Below are 14,486 nucleotides of genomic sequence, written 5' to 3' on the forward strand. Positions count from 1 at the left end.
CTATTCCATAAATAAGTGCAAAATGAATTAGCCCAGGCAGCAGGCTAATTCTGAACTTCAGCCACAAGTGAGAAGACACCCCTGATATGTTTTCAAGCTTGGCAGGAGCTAGGTGAGGCTTACCATGAAGGCTAAAGGGTTTCAGTTCCTACAAATGGGCAAGTCTCTAGCAGGCAGAAACTGACAGCTAGAGCTACAAAGCCTCCTTTAAACATATCTCAGGGTTTCCCTGGTGGTGCAGTGGTTAAGAATCTGCCTGCCGATGCAGGGGACGTGGGTTCAAGCTCTGGTCCAGGAAGATCCCACATGCTGTGGAGCAACTAAGCCCGTGCGCCACAACTACTGAGCCTGCACTCCAGAGCCCACAAACCACAACTACTGAAGCCCACGAGCCACAATTACTGAAGCCCGCGCGCCTAGAGCCCGTGCTCCGCAACAAGAGAAGCCACTGCAATGAGAAGCCCGTGTACCGCAATGAAGAGTAGCCTCTGCTCGCTGCGGCTAGAGAAAGCCCGTGCGCAGCAACAAAGACCCAACACAGCCAAAAATAATAAATAAATAAAATAAATAAATTTATTTAAAAAAAAACATAGCTCAGATGCTACCTCCTCAGGCAGGCCTTCTCTGACACAATAGCTAAAATGTCCCTCAACACTCACCAAGTCTTTATCCCTTTATTCTGTTTTAGTTTCTTTGCCATCTGAAAAAATGTGAGGCGCTTGTATATGGGTTCAGTGTCTGTGTCCCTCCACTAGAATATAAATGCCACAAAAGTTGGGACTTTGTCTTATTCATCTCTGTATTTCTGACACCTAGAACAGTGCTGGACACACAACAGGTATTCAATAAATATTTGTTGAAACTCAGGCTGGAGGAACGAATCCCACTTTTTCTCAGAGGACAAAGAAAAGCTCAAGCTTAATTTACACAGTGATTAAATAATTGAGCTTAATGACACACGTATGAGTTTATTCTTGTGTTTCCATTTCTTTCAATTGTACTCTAGCCAGTACCTAACTTTCTCTTATATATTTCTTATAGTGAGTAGATATTTTCTATTTTAACAGTTTCTTTTGAACCTGAAAATCTGCCAGTGCTAACCTATGATTACCTCTAGCTGTGCAAGAAGAAAGTGATGTCTCTTGTCTATAGTCAAATCTAGGCTAGCATAATCCTAAAAACAGTATTTCTCAAGGGAGTTCTAAAGATCTCTGACATCAGAATTACTTTTCAAAAATGCATATTACTGGGCCTCATTCTAGAATCATCAAATCATGGTCTGGGGGAGAACCAGGAACCTACATTTTAAGCAAGCTATTCACGTGATTCTTGTCAAGAACTGTGAAGGGTGTGATATTTTACTCTACTTGCATGTTAACAAGCTTGCCTGTCATGGTTTCATGGATTCTGGCAGAAGACAGAAATTCCTGGGTCAGAGTCAAGAGTTGTTATTGTTGTTGCTCTTATTATTATTATTAGATTATATGGTTCTTATCATTACTACTCAGCAGTACCACTTGCCAGAGTGTTAGCATCCGTGTCAATTTCCCATGCCCTAATTCTCACAGATGACACGAAGAGGGCTAAGTGATGCAAACACATGCAGTGGGTTGTGTTACAGAAGAACACCAAGCTTAGGGAAGCTGAATCTTTTATAATGGGCAATAAGCATGCCTGAGCTTTAGGAGGAGATATTTTTCAATATGTAAAAATCAATTAGAATGCTCTCAGCATTAGGAAGTACCATATAAATGTTAGCTCCTCTTATTATTGTAGACTATGTTAATAAGTTTGAACTTAATTTTCTTTTCTTTTCTTTTCTTTTTTTCTTTTTTCAATTGGGAGTTCTCTGATGGCCTTTGAATGGAGAGGGTATACACAAAATGGTGCTTTAGAGAAACTGACTCAGTGACAGTGTGGGGAGGATGGCCTCCATGGGAAAGAAACTAGAGGCATGAAGTTGTGTTAGGAGAATATTGCAGAAATCCAGGAGAAAGAGGAGGGCTTGACTAAAGCCAGTGACAATAAGATAGAGAAGAAGGGACACACGTGAGAAAGAATTTGGAGGCAAATTGACAGAACTAGGAAAGAGTTGGGTAAGGGCGATGAAGCAAAGGAAGGTTCGCACTCAGTTAGGGGTCCCAGGTCAGCTCCATGTTTGGGTATGCCCTGCCAACTTATGTCCTCCCTTCCTGGTTCTAGATGCAGTGACTTCCCAACTCTGTTATATTTTCTTGCTTTCCTAAAAGTCCAGCCTCAGGCCCTTCAGCACGAACAAGATTTTAAAAAAAATACCATCTGAGATTTCCTGGGAAAGCTGATAGAATAAAGCTGACCTACAGACTCTTAATCCACTACCACTGCTGTCAAATACCTAACAAAGTGAAAAAACTAAATCATAATAAAAAAAATACTAACAATTTGAATAACAGCAAACAAAGAGTAAAACTTCAAACTATAAATTGCCAAAAGTGACAGCCAAGGATGGAAATTGAAGACCTTGGGACAGTGTTACAAGGTTCCTAACTCTGTTCCCACCCCCAGAAGCAGCACTTAGGGAAAAAGGCAAGTCAACAAAGTCCTCTAAGATATCACTAAACCCCACCAATTTGGAGAGTAGTCAACAGGGGTTTGGAATGGGCAGGGGATGGGGGAGGGGTTGAAGAACAGAGCATTTGGGGAAGAGTCCAGAGAATACCTCCAGGAGGAGAGTCCCAACATATTATTGCAGGATCTTAGCCAAGGCAGGGGGTGCTGTCAGAGCTTGTCATTTTATGGAGGTTCCTTACTTCCCTATTTCTTAGGAGTATTGAACCAAAGCTTTGGGAATGGAATATACCCCTGGCAGGTAGAAATGGGCCATGTATGGATATTTAATAAGACATCAGAAGACAGAGATCAGAGTCAGGTCCCTCAGCAAGAGAGGCAGAGCTTTAGCTACAGAATAATGGATTGAACAGAACATTCTGCTTTCAAACAAGACCTTGGAAAGGAATATGAAAAGATCATAGATATGCTGGGAAGGGTGTCGTGGAGAATTCAACCAAATTATATCAAAACAAATAGAAGCTCTGGCCAGACCTGGCCATGTCAAGCATTAGCAAGGGGAAAAGAAATGGCACGGCTACCATGCCAACATACCACCACAACCAGAGGAGAAAAGAGAAGAAATATAGTATGCAAACAAGAGATTAAATCCATATGGAGGAGCAATTGCAGTCTTGGGCATTTATCCCAGAGAAATGAAAACTTACATTCACACAAAAACCTGTGCACAAATGTACCCTAGCAGCTTTCCTCATAATAGCCCCAAACTAGAAAAAACCCAGATGTACTTCAACAGGCGAATGCTTAAACAAACTGTGGTACATCCATACCATGAAATACTACTTAGTAATAAAAGGAACAGACTGTTGATACAATAACTTGGATAGATATTCGGGAAACTATGCTGAGTGAAAAAAGCCAATCCCCTTCCTTAGTGAGGTGAGAAGGTGTGGTTAAAAAGGCAACACAAGGGATCCTTGTGGTGTTGGAACTATTTTCTATCCTGACTACCGTGATGGATACACAAACCTACACATGATAAATTGCATAGAGGTAAATACACACATACACAAATGAGCGGAAGTAAAACTGGAGAAATCTGAATCAAATAGATGAACTGTATCAATGTCAGTTCCCTGGTTGTGATTTGTACTATCATTTGCAAGATGTTGCCTTTGGGAGAAACTAGATGAAGAGTACACAGTGTCTCTCTGTATTATTTTTTTTAAATTAACTTATTTATTTATATAGTTTTTAGCATCTCTATTGGAGTATAATTGCTTTACAATGGTGTGTTAGTTTCTGCTTTATAACAAAGTGAATCAGTTATAAATATACATGTGTCCCCATATCTCTTCCCTCTTGCATCTCCCTCCCTCCCACCCTCCCTATCCCACCCCTCTAGGTGGTCACAAAGCACCAAGCTGATCTCCCTGTGCTATGCGGCTGCTTCCCACTAGCTATTTTACGTTTGGTAGTGTATATATGTCCATGCCGCTCTCACTCTGTCCCAGTTTACCCTTCCCCCTCCCCGTATCGTCAAGTCCATTCTCTAGTAGGTCTGCGTCTTTACTCCCGTCTTGCTCCTAGGTTCTTCGTGACCATTTTTTGGTTTGTTTTTTAGATTCCATATATATGTGTTAGTATATGGTATTTGTTTTTCTCTTTCTGACTTACTTCACTCTGTATGACAGACTCTAGGTCCATCCACCTCACTATAAATAACTCAGTTTCGTTTCTTTTTATGGCTGAGTAATATTCCATCGTATACATGTGTAGGTTTTTCCCCTTCATCACTTTAAATATGTCCTGCCACTCCCTTCTGGCTTGCAGAGTTTCTGCTGAAAGATCAGCTGTTAACCTTATGCAGATTCCCTTGTGTGTTATTTGTTGTTTTTCCCTTGCTGCTTTTAATATTTTTTCTTTGTATTTAATTTTTGATAGTTTAACTAATATGTGTCTTGGTGTGCTTCTCCTTGGATTTATCCTGTATGGGACTCTCTGTGCTTCCTGGACTTGATTAACTATTTCCTTTCCCATTTTAGGGAAGTTTTCAACTATAATCTCTTCGAATATTTTCTCAGGCCCTTTCTTTTTCTCTTCTTCTTCTGGGACCCCTATAATTCGAATGTTGGTGTGTTTAATGTTGTCCCAGAGGTCTCTGAGACTGTCCTCAATTCTTTACATTTTTTTTTCTTTATTCTGCTCTGCAGTAGTTATTTCCACTATTGTATCTTCCAGGTCACTTATCCATTCTTCTGCCTCAGTTATTCTACTTTGATCCCTTCTAGAGAATTTTTAGTTTCATTTATTGTGTTGTTCATCACTGTTTGTTTTCTCTTTAGTTCTTCTAGGTCCTTGTTAAACGTTTTTTCTCCATACAACGTTTGTTACATCCGCAGTCTCCGCCCACGAATGGGCTTCCTAGTGTGTGGAAATCTTTCCTCATTCACAGCTCCCTCCCACTGGTGCAGGTCCCGTCCCTATTCTTTTGTCTCTGCTTTTTCTTTTTTCTGTTGCCCTACCCAGGTACGTGGGGAGTTTCTTGCCTTTTGGGAGGTCTGAGGTCTTCTGCCAGCATTCAGTAGGTGTTCTGTAGGAGTTGTTCCACATGTAGATGTATTTGTGGGGAGGAAGGTGATCTCCACGTCTTACTTTTCCGCCGTATTGAAGCTCCTCCCCTCTCCCTGTATTATTTCTTACAATTGCGTGTGAAACTACAATGATCTTAAGAAAAAGTTTAATTAAAATAAAAATATATGAAAGAAAACACAACCCAAGGAAAACAGGAAAATTCTGAGTAGTTCACATGTTAGAACCCCCCAAAACATGAATTCAATAAATAAGAACTCAGGGCTTCCCTGGTGGCACAGTGGTAGAGAGTCTGCCTGCCAATGCAGGGCACACGGGTTCGTGTCCCGGTCCGGGAAGATCCCACATGCCACGGAGCGGCTGGGCCCGTGAGCCATGGCTGCTGAGCCTGCACATCCGGAGCCTGTGCTCCGCAACAGGAGAGGCCACAGCAGTGAGAGGCCCGCATACCTCAAAAATAAATAAATAAATAAATAAGAAATAAAAGACAAGATAATAAACAATAAAAAGAGGATATGGCAGAATTAAAGAAACATAGTAAGAACCAGAATAATAACTATTTCAGAACTAATAAATTAATTGGAAACAGTGTGTCTCAAAATAGCCATGACTGAAAATAGAATCACTGACTTGAAAGGAAGTATTGTGATAATCATAGTGAATCAAAGCTAAAGTATAAAGGTATTAATTCAATCGTAGACAGGATAATAGTCATGGAAAATGATGACAATCTAACTAGGTTAGTTAGGGTTCCTAAAGTCTATGGAGAATTCAACAAATTGCGCAGAAAAGGTACTTAGGAATATAATAGAGAAAACTTTCCCTGAAATGAAAGAAGAACCAAATCTGTAGACAGAAAGGACATACTGTGCTCCAGAAAATATTTATAAGTGTGAGTGATATCGAGACTTATCGTAAGTAAGCTTTTGAACATCAAGGATAAAAAAAAAACCCTATTCTTCAGGTGTATAGACAGAAAAAAGTAGCATATTTATATGAAGGAAAAATCAGCCTGGCTCAGACTTCACAGCAATATTCAATACCAAAAGACAATGAATGAAGCAGGTCTATAAAGTGTTGTGATAAAGTTTAAGTGAGACTGAAAGACATCATACCCAGCCAACTACTTTTTCAAATAAAAAGGCAATAGGCAGAACTCAGTGAGTACAGCATTCATAGAACCCTCTATGAAAGCCAGCCAACCAAGAGAAAAATCAAATTAAAAAATCTGGGAATAGATAAGCCATGATAAAAGAGTACAGGTAGGGGAATTCCCTGGCAGTCCAGTGGTTAGGACTGCACTTTCACTGCCATGGGCCCAGGTTAAATCGCTGGTGGGGAACTAAGATACTACAAGCCGTGCGGCATGGCCAAAAAGAAAATTATGCTACATATACATTCCCTAAATAACTGGGCGCAGCCAAAAAATATATATTTATACTACATATATATTCCCTAAATAACTGGGGCGATGCTGGTGGCAAAGCAGCATATAGCTGTTAACAACGCTGACAGAGTAATGTTATAACTAATAAAAATCTGGAGGTTGGGGGAGAGGAGATGAGAGAAAGTATAACGGTGATAATCTTATCTTCCATAGTGTGGAGTCAATATCTCTTGACGTGAAATAATATTTATCCAAAGTTTAGCAATTCCTTTGGTTTCACTTTAGTCTTCTGTTAAATTCAAGTAAAATTAGATTGAATACTTTTTAATAAAACTGCCCTGAACACTATGATCCTATTTTCATAAAATCTTTTTTATCTAACCATCCGTCCATCTCTTTTCTGCGTATGTGCATAGATGTCTGAAATGATGTTCACTAAATATTAACACTGATTATTTTTGGATGGTGGAATTTGGGGTGATCTGCTTTTTTATTTGTATAAAAACAGTAACATCATTCTTTTTTCAGAAGAAAGTAAACTGTATTTGTTCTTTGGTCGTACTGGATTCAAATTTTATCTGACATGGTATGACATGAATGGACCATACCAGAAACTTGTATATTTTTACTTCATCAGAAATGTTTTTTATGATGTGGAATGACATTTCTCTATTGTAGGAGAATATGTATTGGTCAATTAAATATGCAATTAGCACCCACTATGGTTCCAATTCTATGTTAGGGCTCAGAGGAGAAATATGGCTTCCCCCCCTGAAAGAAATTTCAATTCAGTTGAAGAGACAAGATTCATATTAGGGAGAAGTTTCTCACCAAACATAGATATGTCAAAATAAGTGAAAACAGCTCCACAGTTTAAAAAAAACCAAACAAATGTCAAATGGGCATTTATATGGCAAGAATTACTCTATGTATAGGTGATACAAAGATGAATAAAGTACTTTCTCTGTACTCAAGTAAATTAAAATTCAGCTGGGGAGACAAAGTATAAATACCTAATTTTATTTTTTAATTTATTTTTTAAACATGTTTATTGGAGTATAATTGCTTAACAATGGTGTGTTAGTTTCTGCTTTATAACGAAGTGATTCAGCTATACATACACATATATCCCCATATCTCCTCCCTCTTGCGTCTCCCTCCCTCCCACTCCTCTAGGTGGTCACAAAGCACCGACCTGATCTCCCTGTGCTATGTGGCTGCTTCCCACTAGCTATCGATTTTACATTTGGTAGTATATATAAGTCCATGCCACTCTCTCACTTCGTCCCAGCTTACCCTTCCCCCTCCCCGTGTTCTCAAGTCCATTCTCTACGTCTGCGTCTTTTTTCCTGTCCTGCCACTAGGTTCTTCAGAACCATTTTTTTGTTTTTTAGATTCCATATATGTGTGTTAGCATACGGTATTTGTTTTTCTCTTTCTGACTTACTTCACTCTGTATGACTGACTCTAGGCCCATCCACCTCACTACAAATAACTCAATTTTGTTTCCTTTTATGGCTGAGTAATATTCCATTGTATATATGTGCCACATCTTCTTTATCCATTCATCTGTCAGTGGACACTTAGGTTGCTTCCATGTCCTGGCTATTGTAAATAGACCTGCAATGAACATTGTCGTACATGACTCTTTTTGAATTATGGTTTTCTCAGGGTATATGCCCAGTAGTGGATTGCTGGGTCATATGGTAGTTCTACTTTTAGTTTTTTAAGGAACCTCCATACTGTTCTCCATAGTGGCTGTATCAGTTTACATTCCCACCAACAGTGCAAGAGGGTTCCCTTTTCTCCACACCCTCTCCAGCATTTATTGTTTCTAGATTTTTTGATGATGGCCATTCTGACCGGTGTGAGATGATATCTCATTGTAGTTTTGATTTGCATTTCTCTAATGATTAATGATGTTGAGCATTCTTTCATGTGTTTGTTGGCCGTCTGTATATCTTCTTTGGAGAAATGTCTATTTAGGTCTTCTGCCCATTTTTGGATTGGGTTGTTTGTTTTTTTGTTATTGAGCTGCATGAGCTGCTTGTATATTTTGGAGATTAATCCTTTGGCAGTTGCTTCATTTGCAAATATTTTCTGCCATTCTGAGGGCTGTCTTTTCATCTTGTTTATGGTTTCCTTTGCTGTGCAAAAGCTTTGAAGTTTCATTAGGTCCCATTTGTTTATTTTTGTTTTTATTTCCACTTCTCTAGGAGGTGGGTCAAAAAGGATCTTGCTGTGATTTATGTCATAGAGTGTTCTGCCTATGTTTTCCTCTAAGAGTTTTATAGTGTCTGGCCTTACATTTAGGTCTTTAATCCATTTTGAGTTTATTTTTGTGTATGGTGTTATTATAACTTGATAATTTTAAGGTACAAGTATGCCAGTGGTACAATGGGAACAAACAATTGAATAAAAAAATGTAGTTAGATAGATTGAGAGTTTGGGATTAGCAGATGCAAATTATTGTATATAGGATGGATAAACAACAAGGTCCTATTGTATAATACAGGGAACTATATTCAATAGCCTGTGATAAACTATAATGGAAAAGAATATGAAAAAGAGTGTGTATATATATGTATAACTAAATCACTTTGCTGTACAGCTGAAATTAACACAACATTGTTAATCAACTATATTTCAATAAAATAAATTTTAAAAATAGGCAGGATAGCAAGTTGAAAGACAATGTGATTAATACTGAATCAGTAAAGACAGAAATAGATGAATTGGACATGGCTTGTGTTTAATTCTGCAAATGGTTTTGTGCCAGCCTCCTCTTCCTGTTTCCAACATTTTATACCAAGTCACTGAGACTTCGCCTAATGTCATCCTCCAACATGACCATGTTTCTTTGATAGTTCAGCTTGGCAAACATTTGAGGCCCTCTGTGTGCCAAGCTCTGTGCCAGAGATCCAAAAACACATAAATAAGACACAGTTCCTTCCTCAAAGAAGGGGAAGAGGGAGACAACTAACATTTGTCAAATGCCCACTTGCGCCAGGCAGTGTGCTAGATTTTTTATGTTATCTCATTTAATCCTCGCAACAACCCTTGAGATAAATAAAATTATCCTTTTATAAAAGGAAGCACTAAAGCTCAGAGAAGTTAAGTAACTAGAGCTGGACATATCTTGAATGGAGGGTGACAAAATATTTTCTGTATCTAGTGAGATGATTGCATTTTCTCCTTTCAACTGTTAATCTGGCAAATTGAATTGAATGACTTTTTTAATATTAAAAGTGCCATATATTCTGGGGAAAAACCAAACTTAGTCTTAAGGTTTTATAATTTTATTGATTGTTGGATTGAGTTTGCCAATATTTGTATCTGTGTTTATAAGTGAGACTGGCTTGTAATTGTATTTACTTTGTCAAGTATTATGGGCTGACATGGTCATATGTTGAAGCCTTATCCCGCAGTACCTCAGAATGTGACTGTACTTGGAGATAGGGCTTGCAGAAGGATGATGAAGTTAAGATAAAGCCGGTAGGGTGGGCCCTAATCTAATCTCACTTGTCCTTATAGGAAGAGGAAATTTAGACACACAAGGAGAAATCTAAACTCACAAAAGGGGGCACTTGTGCACAGAGGAAGGACACAGTGTGACATAAGTCATCTAGAAGCCAAGGAGAGAGGTCCCAGAAGAAACTAAGCTTGTGGACACCTTGATTTTGGACTAATAGCCTCCAGAACTGTGAGAAAAGAAATTTCTGTCATTTAAATAAAAAAAAAAGTCACTGGCTGGAAGTCACACAGCTAATAAGTAGCAGGGTAGATACTTGAATCTGTAGCTGTACTCAGGGCAGTGGCTACCTAATGGGAAGAACAGGCGTTTATAACTCACAGTTCTGTTCTAGGAGACCTGCCATAAAGGGTATGAACAAAATACTCCAAGTGCTTGGAGGAATCCAAAAAGACTTCCCCAAAGTGTCTCATTTTTGAGGAATAAGGGTGGAGCTGGGGCTGAGGAATGTTCTAGAAGACAGTAGAGAATGTATTCCTAAGAATACACAGCTACTATAATGTCCTTAAAATAATTATTTGAAAATTTTGACCCCTCTCCACCAGGAATCTGAGCTGGAAAAAAGTAAATGTAGTTTTATTAGCTATATTTTATCCATTGTCATTAAAAATATAATTAGCTGCAATTATTATAAGGTTCTGGCTATCTTCTCACCCCTCCACATCTCTCCTCCATGCAATAGCCTTGTTGCATTTTTTTCTCAAACTAAGGTCTTGAAATATTAATTTATACCTTGATCTCCCCTGAGAATGTAGCCAGGGGATATTAATCCCAGAGACTGGACAAGAAGAATGAGGAGTTTTTTGTGTCAGGTCACCCTGACACCTGTCATCCTAGCCGGGACTTTCTTTCAGTGGCCAATCACTCCTTACCTCTGGGTCTATAGAAAACTGAAGATATGTCTCATTCAGAGAAGTGACCAAAGGAGAGTGTTACTACCTTCAACTCCTGGAAGACGTTCCTCCACTTCCCAGCCCTCTGCAGTAGAACTTCCCTGAGTGTTTTGAGATCTCCAGGTGTCACTTTTCTTTTCCTCCGAATTATGAAAAGTTCCCAAGGCAAACATATCCATTCACCCACCCAGCCATCCACTCACTCATCCAAGGCCACAGTCACATCCATCCACCAACCCACCCACCAAATGCTCATTGAGAAATTAGCATGTGCTCGGTATAATGCCGGATATCTGGGATAGAGGTAAGAAACAGACTCTACTCTAGAGTGACCAACAGTCCCAGATTGCACAGCCCTTGGTGGGGGGCTCTCAGGATATGATATTCTCAGTGCTAAAACCAGGAAAGCCCTGGGCAAACCAGGATGAGTTTGCCACCCTACGCTTCTCTCAGTGGAATGGGAATACAGGTAACTATGATCAAACCAAAAGGACAGTGTTTTATTCATCACTAATTCCAGTGTACAAAGGAACCTCTAGCACTTAATGAGGATGAAATATCAGTTGACTGATCAACTGCATGAATGACTGACAAAAGTGCTGTAAGAGGATGCTTTGGGAAGGTAGATTCATTCATTCAACAAATACTTATCAAAGGCCTGCTATGTTGACAGGCACAGTGCTGATCACTAGAGATACAATGATGAGTAAAACCAGATATGGTCCCTGCCCTTATGGTGCTTACAGTATAAGAAAAAAAATAGACATTTGAATACTTACAACAAAAACAGTGGATACATTGGGACCACATCGCAGGAGAACTTCTCCCAGTCTATTGATCAGGTAAGACTTTCCTGGAGGAAGTAATATTTAAACTGAGACTTCAAGGATGAGTAGGAAAGAAGAAGGTGGGTAGGGAGTGGGAGAAAGTTAAATGATGGGAAGATATGGTTGTAACAGCAACCCCAACTTCATCCTCTGGGGTTTCGTTTTTTCCATGGCATTATTTCACTTTAATACTCTCAACACCTACTTCTCTTTAGATATTCCACGCAGGGGTCATGTCCTCTATGAGGGCTCTCCATCCCCTTTCAGATTGATTTGACCATTCCGTCTGGGGCTGTCCAGCTACATGTTCACCAGACCCTGTTTTCAAATCTCCTCCTCAGCATAACACTGGACTGATCTCTCAGCCCTCCTGCATCTAGATGGGGCCACATGACCACATGCTGTGTCACTTCTGCCACAAAATGGTTATGAGAAGGTTATTTTCTTTTCTCCACTCTGCCTCTCTCTCCCTATATGCCAGCTAGGTGGTGCTTAGTGGTCTTTAGTGGAGGATTGAACAGACCTGGATTTCTAAATGACTTTGTGGAGTAGAGCCTCCCTTCACAAGCTGAACCACAGTAAACTTGAACATGAGCAAGAAATACATTTTTGTGTGTTAAGTCCCTTATATTTGGGAGTTCATATGTTACAGCAACTAGCCTTACTTCCTGTAACTATTATACCATTCTCTACCCTGATCATATTTATATCTCTGAACCATTTAAAATAATGCAATGCACTTACTTTTCTATAGGAATGTCTCATCTACTAGAATCTAAGTTCCTTGATGTGTCTTAGTCCTCTTTGAGTCCTCACACCTAGCACAGTGCCTAGCACATGCAAATACTTAACTATTTGATGAATGAATGAATAAATGAATGCATGGTGCCCAATCCTCTGGGGGGTTTCCACTCTGCCTTTAAAAATCAGGCCCACAGGGCTTCCCTGGTGGCGCAGTGGTTGAGAGTCCGCCTGCAGATGCAGGGGACACGGGTTCGTGCCCTGGTCCGGGAAGATCCCACATGCTGCAGAGCAGCTGGGCCCGTGAGCCATGGCAGCTGAGCTTGCGCGTCTGGAGCCTGTACTCCCCAACGGGAGAGGCCACAACAGTGAGAGGCCCGCACACTGCAAAAAAAAAAAAAATCAGGCCCACAATGGAAAAAAGTCCCATTTTCTAGTTTTTCTTAGTGTAGCTTCCATTCTCTAAAGGGATTTTACTAAATCCTAAGAGAAAACAGAAAATAATTATAGAAAATAGTAACAGCAGAGTCAGGTTTCTACACCACAGGTTTTGAATTTCACAATCCCAGTAAAAGCAGTGAAAAGTTTTCTTTACAGAAATGAAATTATGCCATTTGCAGCAACATGGATGGATCTGGAAATTATCATACTAAGTGAAGTAAGTCAGACAGAGAAAGACAAATATCATGTGATATCACTTATATGTGGAATCTAAAAAAAATGATACAAATGAAGTTCTTTCCAAAACAGAGACAGACTCACAGACTTTGAAAACAAACTTATGGTTATGAAAGAGGAAGTGGGAGGGATAAATTAGGAGCTTGGGATTAACAGATACACACTACTATATATAAAATAGATAAACAATAAGGACATACTGTATAGCACAGAGAACTATATTGAATATCTTGTAATAAAGTATAATGGAAAGGAACCTGAAAAAGAATATATATATATATATATATGAATCACTTTGCTGTACACCTGAAACTAACACATTGCAAATCAACTGTACTTCAATTAAAAAAAATGAAAAAATTTTTTACAGAGACCCCAAATGCTCTCTCTTTAGATAGATTTACTGCTTAGGCCGGTAATTCTAATAACTTTTCCCCTGCCCTCACACCTTCCTCATGTACAACACGCTCCGATCAATAATGACTCTTTACATCCAGGGAACCGAGATGCGCTGATGAGCTGATGTGACTGGGCCAGCAGCTTCACCTGGTTTTCCTTTCCCCCGACCTCGCACCCTGCCTGTTGCTTAGTCATGAGGCCCTCTAGATATCTCAGCCCCCGAGCTCTCTCACCTCTGCCTCCCCATTTCCAGCTATCAGCTGCTAAAAACCTCACTCTGCTGCTTCAAATTTCCCAGGCCTTGAAAGGGTTCACACTTTCAATTCTGGTGTTTGGCCTTGTTTCTTAGCCAGTTAGCTGGAGAGGAATGATTGCATCCTTGAGTCTCCAGAACTTGCCCTAGAGCCTTCTCTAAGGGTTCAGGTGAGCTCTCTTTATCACTCACTCCCCTCCACCACACAATACCCAGAACAGTCCTGCAGTGAGCATTAGAACCAATACAGAGGTTTGCGGGGGTTTTTTTGTGTGTGTGTGAGAATAAAAAGAGGAAGGGTGCAGTGTAAGTAAGAGGCAGACACAAAACAGGCTTTGAGCAGTTGCTGTGTGAGAAAGAGTATGCTGGATTGTGCTGAATATGCTTGTATGATTTTCAAGTTTTTGTAAGGGCAAGCAGCTCTCTTTTCTGTGTTCAGTGGGCCAGTAAACACAGCATAAGCGAAGGTAAAAAAAAAAATAGAACCAGATCCCAATAAACAGACCCTTACTGCATGCTAGTGCCTTAGAGTTAAATCTGGACATTGCCTGTGCTCTGAGAATGAAAGAGCCATGCTTTCTTTCAGCATGGAGCCCCGAATTTGGGATTTACTCCATTGGTTCAACACAGTGAAGTC

This window comes from Delphinapterus leucas, chromosome X (genome assembly GCF_059928025.1).
Source record: "Delphinapterus leucas isolate spDelLeu-1000000601 "Yukka" chromosome X, BTC_Dleu_Yukka2, whole genome shotgun sequence".
Classification (NCBI taxonomy): Eukaryota; Metazoa; Chordata; class Mammalia; order Artiodactyla; family Monodontidae; genus Delphinapterus; species Delphinapterus leucas.